The sequence below is a fragment of the Podarcis gaigeae genome (assembly GCF_964106915.1).
Source record: "Podarcis gaigeae genome assembly, chromosome: 5".
Classification (NCBI taxonomy): domain Eukaryota; kingdom Metazoa; phylum Chordata; class Lepidosauria; order Squamata; family Lacertidae; genus Podarcis; species Podarcis gaigeae.
Window position 1 is genome coordinate 2,275,022 of NC_139681.1, and position 10,824 is coordinate 2,285,845.

The following is a 10,824-nucleotide window of genomic DNA, read 5'->3' on the forward strand; positions in this document are numbered from 1 at the left end:
AGGCGCCATTAGCTAAAGTGGTGCTTCAGGTTAAGAACAGTTTCAGGTTAAGAATGGACCTCTGGAATGAATTAAGTACTTAACCCAAGGTACCACTGTATAACAATTTAAAACAACTCCACCCAAGTTAAAACTCTATCCTCTGTTAAAACCCTGACGTGACAAGTCCAACAAGACGACTTCCTTTGGTGTCGTCCGCTTTGGGGGCAGCCCCGCCCCTCGGGTAGGCAGGCTTTATAGCAACTGGTGCACACCTAGCGGGGGCAGCAGGTGTTTCCCATGCTGCCTGCCTGCCAAGGGTCCTGCTCCCTGCACTACTTGCACAGATGAAGGCAGGTCCTGGTCTGGAAGTCCCTCAAGAAGCCACAGGTTCAGCAGGTGGGGGGAGATGGAGATCCCCCTAGGTAGCAGCTGAAGGCAGGTCCAAAGTTTGCTCTTTGTGAAATAAAATTGGCAAGAGGTTTGGTGCATGTGATAATTCATAGCAGCTTGTTATCTGGCTTGAAAAGCATAATTTCTGGGTGATTGGCCTTTAGCATAGGAGTAGGGCCCTAAAATAGACGCGGGTGGCGCTGTGGGTAAAAGCCTCAGCGCCTAGGACTTGCCGACGGTTTGAATCCCCGCGGCGGGGTGCGCTCCCGTCGTTCGGTCCCAGCGCCTGCCAACCTAGCAGTTCGAAAGCACCTCCGGGTGCAAGTAAATAAATAGGGACCGCTTACCAGCGGGAAGGTAAATGGCGTTCCGTGTGCTGCGCTGGCTCGCCAGATGCAGCTTGTCACGCTGGCCACGTGACCCAGAAGTGTCTGTGGACAGCGCTGGCTCCCGGCCTATAGAGTGAGATGAGCGCACAACCCTAGAGTCTGGCAAGACTGGCCCGAACGGGCAGGGGTACCTTTATCTTTACCTTTAGGGCCCTAAAATATCTGGCAACCCCGCCTGCTTGATCACCAATGGGTCCCGAGAGAACTGCCATACTTGATTTGATTCAAAATCAGTTGGCACTCTGGATTTCAGTGCTATGTGTGTTTACATGGTTGTCATGACAATATGGCTTTGAGTCAGCACAATTTGTTGTGAAGAAGGCTTTGGGTTCCAATATTGTTCATTGACTTTGTGCGCTGTGCTGTTGGAAAGATTCTTCCCAGCTCTGGGATCTAGTCAAGTCAAGTCAAGTCAAGTACTTTATTACGGTCATAGACCAGCAAAGACAAAACATATACTGTACATAAATAGCATAACAATATGAATCCAGGCGAATAATTATTAAATAAATAGGAGCTAGAACCAAACGTAGATTTAAACATATACATAGAATACTTAATTAAGGATAGATAATGGGTCTAAAAATTTATAAGAAAGATTAAAAGATCAGTTAACACAGCTATGTGGGGTGGGCTTCAGAAGTGCGGATCTGATAATATGGGCCTTCAGTTTAGGATTGAATTGTAGCATAGATCATTCTTCGTCAAATATCTATCATGGCAGCGCAATATCTGGTGACTGAATATGTGACTTCTGGGCTCTCTTCCTGTGAACCAGACCAAGTTTTATTGCGGCAAAAGCCAGTGACACTGAACACCACAAGATCAAACAAAAAGAAATCAACAGCAACATCAGAAAAAAAAAAGTTACACAAGGGAACTTCGCAGTGTGCCATTCAACAGAAGAAATTTACGCTTCCTGATTACTAAAGTGCAAAATTTGGCTCTGGGATCTAAAATCCTTTCACAAAAATAGATGCCTTTGAGCAGCCATGGTTTTGCATAAAAGTGGGGTGGGATTTTGCAAATGAAGGATCAAAAGTGACATTCAGTGATTGGATAGTTTTAGAAAGTTGCAACAGTTACAATTGTTCTGGAGCTCTATATAAGCAGGCTGACTAAGCTCCTCCAGACCTCATGCTGCAGAAAGCCATTGAGGAGGCTGTGGCCTCAGAAGCTGCCCCGCATCTTGCTAGGAAGCCAGTTCCAGTGCATCATGAAGAGGCCAGCAGTGACGAGGCATCCTCCAGTGAAGACGATGACGTGCACCAGACAAAGCGGGAGGGCAGGAAGTTCCAACTGAAGTCCAAGGGCCAACCGGAATGTGCTGGCTGCGGAGGCAACCATTCCCGTGCCAAGTGTCGATTCAGAGACGCCATCTGTCGGACATGTTCCAGAAGGGGCCACATTGCTAAGGTCTGCCGATCGGCTCCGTCTGACACCCCCCCTTCACCGCCTCGCAAGTACAAGTCTTCACTCCTGTATGCCAAGGAAAGTTGTTTCGCTCTCACCAATTGCCGCTGCCCATCTGGAACCACGATTGGCCAAACCGACTCGCCTACACAACGCAAGCTGAACTTCACAGTCCTCATTGAAGGAGCTCCATGTGACATGGAGATCGACACCAGGTCTGCCCTGTCCATTGTGTCTTGGAGCACCATCAAAAGACTGGTACCCAAAGTGTCCAAAAGGCAACTGTGTACACCTGAGAGACTACCAGGGAAACGACATTCCCATGGTAGGCGTTGGTCGGTTCTGGATAGCCTTCAAGGATTTTTCGGGTCTGCTCCGACTGGTGGTGGTCGAAGGTCAGCGGCCAAGCGTCCTAGGGCTAGACTGGTTTGATGCCCTCGGCCTGGAAGTCACCGGCATCAACTGCATCTCTAATGCAGAGACTGAGGGTCTGGTCAAAGACTTTGCCAAGGTTTTTGACGGCACTTTGGGGCAATATACAGGTATGCCCATCTCCTTTAGCCTTGATCCACAAGTCGTCCCCATCAAGCTAAAGCCACGCCGGGTTCCCTTTGCTCTCAAGGCTAAGATGGATGAACAACTGGACAAGCTGATCGCCCAAGGAGTTTTGGAGTCGGTTGACCACGCCAAGTGAGAAACCCCCATCGTCACGCCTGTCACGCCAGACGGGTCAGTGAGAATCTGCACTGATTACAAGTGCACGATCAACAGGGCACTTCAGCAGCACGCTTATCCGGTTCCTGTTGTCCAACACCTGCTGCATTTCTTGGGTGAGGGTAAGGTCTATGCTAAGCTGGACCTTGCCCAAGCCTATCAACAACTGCCCGTCAATGATGCCACTGCTGAAGCCCAGACGATCGTCACCCACCGAGGGGCATTCTGTTGCTGCCGTTTGCAATTCGGGGTGAGTGGGACATCTTCCAAAGCCTTATGGAGCGTCTCCTGCAAGGGCTTCCGGGCGTGGTACCATATTTTGATGATGTCTTGGTGTCTGCAGACTCACACCAGCAGCTGTTCGAGCGCCTCCGCGCCGTGCTGACCAGGTTCCAGGAGGCCGGGCTCAAGGTAAAGAGCGAGAAGTGCCAGATTGCCGTTCCACAGGTGGAGTTCCTGGGCTATCTTATCAACGCCTCCGGCCTTCACCCGACCACATCCAAGATCCGCGCTATCCAGAAGGCCCCAATCCGAAAGAACAAGACAGTGTTGCAGGCGTTCCTGGGACTGCTGAACTTTTATAACATATTCCTGCCCCACAAAGCCACTTCACCGACTCCTCAGCACAAAGACACCTTGGTCCTGGGGTCATCGGGAGACAGCCGCCTTCAACGCGGTCAAGGCTCTCCTTTCATCAGACAGTGTGCTGGTACAGTACAGTGAAGCCAGGTCGCTGGTCCTTGCCTGCGACGCCTCACCTTTTGGCATCGGCGCTGTCCTTAGTCACCATTTTCCAGACGGAAGAGAAGCACCACTCGCCTACTTTTCCAGGACACTATCTCCGATGGAACGGAATTACAGCCAGCTCAACAAGGAGGCACTGGCTCTTGTGGCTGGAGTGAAGAGGTTCCATGAATACCTCTACGGCAGGACTTTCGACCTCATCACCGACCACAAGCCACTCCTGGGCCTTCTCGCCGGTGATCGACCAACTCCACCAGTCCTCTCGCTGCGCATGCTGCGATGGACTGTTTTCCTGGCTGCCTACCACTACCGGCTCGTCCATCGCCCGGGGAAATCGATGGGCCATGCCGACGCCCTCAGCCGTTGCCCTCTTCCAGCGTTTGTGGAAGACCCGGCTCCTGCTTCATCACTCCTCCTGATGGAGGATCTTCTGGCAGCGCCTGTATCGGCTGCCACTGTGGCCTCCGCATCTGCCCAGGATCGCACCATCAGCCGTGTGCTCAACTGGGTGTGGAGGGGGAGGCCACAAGGGCCTTTTGCATTGGAGTTCCAGCCCTTCGCAACCAAACATGAACTCTCAGCTCATCGCGGCTATCTGCTGTGGGGAGACCGCATCGTGATTCCCCAAAGACTCCGTCAACGTGTCCTGGAGGCTCTGCACGTTGGCCACCCGGGAATCGTCAAAATGAAGGCGTTGGCTCAGTGTTACGTCTGGTGGCCTAACATGGACGATGCCATCACTGCCTGGGTTTCCGCCTGTCAAGCGTGCCAAGAATCGAGGCCTGCACCACCGGCAGCTAAGGGACACGCCCAAGACACCCTGGTCGAGGGTGCACATTGATCTGGCCGGCCCCTTTCACGGCCGGACCTTTATAGTAGTGGTGGACGCCTATTCCAAATGGCTAGAGGTGGCCCTGATGCCCTCCACCACTACTGAGGCCGTCATCCGGGTGCTGCGAGGCTTCTTTGTGATGCATAAGTGTCCTGATGTCCTTGTCTCCGATAACGGACCACAGTTCACGTCAGGCATTTTTGAGCAGTATCTTTTGGGACTGGGCATCCGCCATGCCCTAACGGCACCTTTTCATCTATCCAGCAACGGGCAAGCGGAGAGAATGGTGCGCTCGGCAAAAGAGGCACTGCCGTGCCTGGACCGGGGAGACTGGCACGAGCGGGTCACCGAATACTTGTTCGTACAACACATCACCCCTCATGCGGCCACAGGGCGGAGTCCTGCTGAACTGCTTATGGGCCGCCGCCTCAGGTCCCCGCTCGACCGGCTGCACCCAGACTTTGCCGTGGCCGAACCCCCAGGCAAAGGGGGTTCATTTGTTCCCAGAAACCAGGTCTTTGCCCGGAACTTTGTGGGGGACATTCCTTGGGTGCCAGCCACAGTAGTGGGAGTCACTGGACCTCGCTCATACCAGGTGGCACTCGAAGACGGACGCTTGTGGCGCCGGCACATAGACCAGCTTAGGCGCAGGGTTGGGGACTTGGACACTACCGTGGTGCCCCCAACTGCGCTCTTGGCTCCGGAACAGACATTTACAGACGGTGAGGCTCCACCAACACCTCTCTCGCAAACTGCCGGTGTGGAGCCGAACCAAGCTGCTTCAGAGGGTCTGCCAGACTTACCACAGACTCAGACCACTGCCATGTTCTGTTCCAGCTTACAAATAAAGAGCTGCTTTGGAAGAATCGCTGTGTTGTCTGCTATGTTCGCCCACAACTTAACAGTGGGCTACAGGGAAAAGAATCTGAAAGTGATGTGTGCTTTGGACCACACCAGATACACCGCCCCCCTTAAAGAAAGGAGTATGCCTTAGATGCACTAGCGTTATAAGTGGCCTAAAGTTTCATTTTTGTGCAACACACATTACTATGTGATAGGGTTGCCATATGTCTGGGAATTCCTGGGCATGTCCTCTTTGGGGTCCTCCATCCCCATCTGGGGGGAATTTTACATTTTTAAGCAAATATCCTGGTGTCAGGACTGCCGCTAGGTCCCAGCTCACAGAGGACCAACGCCCAGTGGATGTTATATACAAAAGTCTTTATTAAAGTTTAGTTTCCATTTCCAAGCTCTGGGCGCGCAGACCCACGTCTCGACGCTAGACCGGCTAAGTCCCCTCTGACTCACTGCTCCACCCACACCAGTTTAAGATTCTAGCCCAGCTCCACCTCTTGCGCTGCTCTTTCCTGCGCTGGGTCCTTCTGCCCTCTGGGGTTCCCTCCTTCCTGGACTCCTCTGACGCTGAGCCTCCTGAGTCTTGCCCCTCCCTCCGGCGGGCTTTAGGACCTGGCTCCCTTCCCGGGCTCCCCACTGTGCCGCGCTCCTGTACATTTGAACTTGGCGCGCGCGCCCAGCCGATGACTTTCCTTCTGACCGTTTCCCCGCTTCCTGATGTGGGCGTTGCCAAACCTGACTCCTCTCCTCCCTCTGGTGGTGAGGACACTGGTCCCGACTCCTGGGACTCCCCCTCCCCACTGCGCTCTGGTGGAGACGCTGGTCCTGATCTCCAACTGCTGCTCAGGGACTCCCCGCTGGCCCCTTCCTCCTGGGGCTTCCCCCCTGGAGCCCCCTTCGCTCTGGCCACCGGCGCTCCCTTCTGTGAGTCCTCCGATTCGCTAGAGAGGATTGTGGAATAACTCTGGCCACTGTCACTGCCTGCGCCCCCCTCGTACTCCTCCTCCTCACTCTCCATTTGCTCCCCCTCCTGTGTCTCTCCTTCTGAACCCCTGACACCTGGATTTGGTTTTTTTAAAAAAATGTGGGGGCGGGGGTGGCTGTGGTTCAGGCTCTGGCGCAGGTGACCTGGGCCTCTGGCTCTGGCGTGAGCAGCTCGGGCTCAGTGGTGATAGAGGGGCTATCAGGCAATTTCCCTACAAAAGCTCAACTGTACACAACTTTTTGTGTCCGGATTTTTACCACTTGAAATATGGCAACCCTAGTATGCAATCCCCCCAAGTGAATACTTAGGAATAAGGAAGTAGGAGATGGGCCTAGGCACAAACTAAGCTCTGGGGTTCCCAGCTGCTACTGGAGGACTAATCATTACGATGCATCAGCGCTATATTTTGCCCAAGTTTGCTTTTTGTGCATTTACATTGGCATGGGGGCAGCACTGAGACAGGGCACAGCTTCTAGGTGGGGCAACTGTGTAATTTGGGGTGACCCAAAGCTTATTTTTTGGGTGGTGTCAAATCCATGGTTTATAAGCATGGAAAGTTTGCTGTACAAGGGGATACTAGGTGATGGTGACATGTACAATTACTCAGTGTTAATGTGAGGTATGTAAACCTGAGTTTTTCCTCTGCAGGTTGCTCATGCAGCTCTTTTGTCTAGACATGCTGTCAAGACATTTTGTTAAGAAATTACACAGCTTGTTATAATGAAGTGGTTAATTGTTCACAACTCTTTCTGCTAGAGCATCACTCCACATGGCCGTAGCTGCCCCACCATATCAAGTAATTAAGTAAAAATACTTAACTAAATGTAGAAATTATCAGAATAACTGAAATTGAAATGCTTGCTGAGGTCACTTGGATGATGGGAAAAAAGGAGACTGAGGCTAGCCATCTGCAAAGTTTAAGGGCTGTCACATGGAAGAAGGAGCGTGCTTGTTTTTTCCTGCTCTGAAGGGTAGGACTCGAGCCAAGCAGAGGTTGGATGGCCATCAGTCATGGATGCAGAGGGTTGGACCAGATGACCCTTGGGTCCCTTCCGACTCTTAAGATTGTACGATTCTATGTTGTGGTGCATTCTAAAAAGGCAACTGGCAACCCAACAGTGATAAGTGTGGCTTCTGCGAACTGACCAATCGTGTCGCAGATAGCTTGGTTCTGTGTTCCTTTGGAGAATTGAGACACAGAGTGGAATCATAGAATCTTAAGAGTTGGAAGTGATCCAACGGCCTTCAGCCAGCCTGCCCAAGATGGATCCCTGTCTTCCTTCCTTCTTCTTCCTCCCAGCAACCCTTGCTCAAGCCTCTCTTTTCCTGTCAGCTCACACCCAGTTATCATGGCAACCTTCAAAATGCCCAGTCTCGACCAGGCAGGATTTCTTCCAGGGAGACAAATGAAGGATAACATAAGAAATATTATAGATGTTATAGAATACCTAGAAGTGAAAAAGCAAGCAGCATTGATGTTTATAGATGTGGAGAAATCCTTTGATAATGTCTCTTGGGAATTTATGAAAAAAGTACAGTATTTGAAGAAATGAATTTTGGAGATAATTTTAGAAAAGGAATTCAAGCTATTTATTCAGATCAAAAAGCAAAATTATTTGTTAATCAGGTGGTAACAATTGAACTTAAAATACAGAAAGGTACAAGGCAAGGATGTCAGTTATCACCTTTATTATTTATTTTGGTTCTAGAAGTCCTGACGGGAAATATAAGGGCAGATGAAAGGATTACAGGAATCAAAGTAGGGAAAAAGTCATATAAATTGAAAGCATATGCCGACAATCTGGTAATTACAGTTGAAGATCCAAAACATTCTCTTCCGATAGTGTTAGAAAAAATTCAGGAGTTTGGGCAAGTTGAAGGTCTTAAATTAAATAAAAATAAGACAAAGTTATTAGTCAAAAACCTAACAGCAGTAGATAAAAAGGAATTATCTCATGCTACAGGAATAGAGATTCATAAAAAAGTGAAATATTTAGGATTATGGCTCACAACTAGAAATATCAATATTTACAAAGATAACTATGAAAAATGTTGGAATGAAGTTAAAAGGAATCTAGAAATATGGGGAAGAATGAATTTATCTCTATTAGAAAGAATTGCAGCAATTAAAATGAACACATTGCCAAAAATGTTATTTTTATTCCACACAATACCAGTAATAAGTAACATGGTATGCTTCAAGAAATGGTGAAAATATATTTCTAAATTTATCTGGAAAGGGAAGAAACTAAGGATAAAATACAAAATACTTACAGATAATAAAAAGAGAAGATTCTCCCTGCCAGATTTCAAACTTTACTATAAAGCAGCTTGTGTTACTTGGATCCGGAATTGGATCAAACTAAAAAACATATATTTGTTAGATCTGGAAGGACATGGCAACAGATTTGGATGGCATGCGTATTTATGGTATAATAAAGTCAGGCATAGACAAACTTGGCCCTCCAGATGTTTTTGAGACTACAACTCCCATTATCCCTAGCTAACAGGACCAGTGGTCAGGGATGATGGGAGTTGTAGTCCCAAAACATCTGAAGGGCTGAGTTTGCCTATGCCTGTAATAAAGGGAAGGTACATAAAGTATTCCATAATCATATAATTAGGAAATCATTGGTAAAAGTATGGGGAAAATATAAAGATTTATTAGAACAAAAAACGCCATGGTGGGTATCCCCAACAGAAGCAATTTCAGTTAAAAGAATAAATATGGAAGGAAGATGGCCTACATATAGAGAGCTGTTGATAGAGAGAGAAGGAAAGCTAAAGCTTAAGCATTTTGACAAGATAAGAGAATATGTTTATGACTGGCTACAACATTGTCAATTAAATGAGGTTTTTAAAGAAGATAATAAGAAAGGATTTAGCTATACCATATCTAGATTCCAAAGAGAAATAATAGACAATAATACTAAACTTCTGAAGAAAGTGTTTAATATATTATTAGAATGGGAAACTAAAGATGAAGAGGTCAAAGGGTAATGATCGAGTGGGCACAAGATTTGGGACATAATATTCAAATGGAAGATGGAAAAATTATGGAAAGTAAATTTAAAATTTACCGACTGTATATTGTTAAGAGAGAATTACATGAAGATGATGTATTGATGGTATGTTACACCTGCTAAAATTGCAAAAGTGTATAGAACAGGCTCCAATAAGTGTTGGAAGTGTAAAGAAAAAGAAGGCATGTTCTTTTTCCACCATATGTGGTGGAAATAAAAGAAAATTCCACCATATGTGGTGGAATTGTAAAATAATTAAATTGTAAAATAATTATTGTAAAATAATTAAAAAGTATTGGGAAATGATTTATAATGAAATGAAAAGAATGTTTAAGATAACTTTTGTTAAAAGACCAGAAGCTTTTTTATTAGGCATTTCAGGTCAAGATATGCCAAAAGAGAAGAAAAAACTGTTCATGTATGCTACAACAGTGGCTAGGATTTTACTAGCCCAAAGATGGAAAAATGATGAAATACCAACCAAAGAACAATGGCAAGAAAAACTGATGGAATATGCTGAAATGGCGAAGTTAACTGGAAGACTTTGAGACAAACAGAAATTTCAGAGAAGATTGGGAACAGTTTATGCTGTATCTTCGGAATCAATGTAAAGAAATGGACTAGCAGGGTTTGAGTAAACACTCACGATTAACATTACAAACATAGAAGCTATAAAGGTGAGGTTAAAATGATAAGAATATAACAACATTTAATTTAAGGATATAATACTGAAGTATAGTATTGCAAGGACAGGTTCTTATGTAAAAAACCAGACGGGGAAGTTGAGGGAAGTCATGGGGGAGGGGGAGGGGGAACTCAATTTGTTACTGTTTGGTATGATGTAATTGTGATAATAATAAAAGAATTAAAATTAAATTAAAATATTTTTTTTAAAATGCCTTGGAACAGCCCTATTCACACCTCTGTTCACACCTCCAGGCGGGGGGGGGGGGCATTTCTCTTGCATTGTCAACGACTCTCAGTGGCCCTGTATTGCTGCTTAATGACCCTGCCTGGCTTGAGCTGGTCTTTGGCAGAGGCCAGTCCAGGAATTTCCCTGCAGCTTCTCTTCTCCATGCTACCATTTATTTCTAGGGTTTAGACCCACCCCATCGGTAAGATGTTTTATGTTATAAATCAAGTATCATCAATCAATCATTTATTGTATTTGACTAAAAGCCATTACAAATCCAGTTACAGATACTGCAAGTCGAATAAAAGCAATTAAAATAAATCCAGAAATATACCTCCATTTACAAGAAAATCAAATGAATGACTCCCCTGCACAATCTACAGCATTGTCTTTTATGTAGCTAACACAAATACTTTTAGCGGTTTTTGCAAATAAGGCTGTTTTATATGTCACAAGCAGGTCGCAGTCAGTTAACAGCCAACACATTTTCACTTCAGGGTTGTTTTTGTAGCGGTGCCAACCTCTGTTCCAAAAATCTCTTTCTGGGGTTTGGACAGAGCCTACAATTGAGTATGTAACGGGAA

The 10,824-nt window shown here is 46.9% G+C and overlaps 1 long non-coding RNA gene across 1 annotated transcript in view; it reads left to right on the plus strand.

The window, feature by feature from the left end:
• The window catches only part of LOC310844659, a 153,743-nt gene that overhangs the window by 31,829 nt on the left and 111,090 nt on the right, over nt 1–10,824 (plus strand). The window lies entirely within an intron of this gene.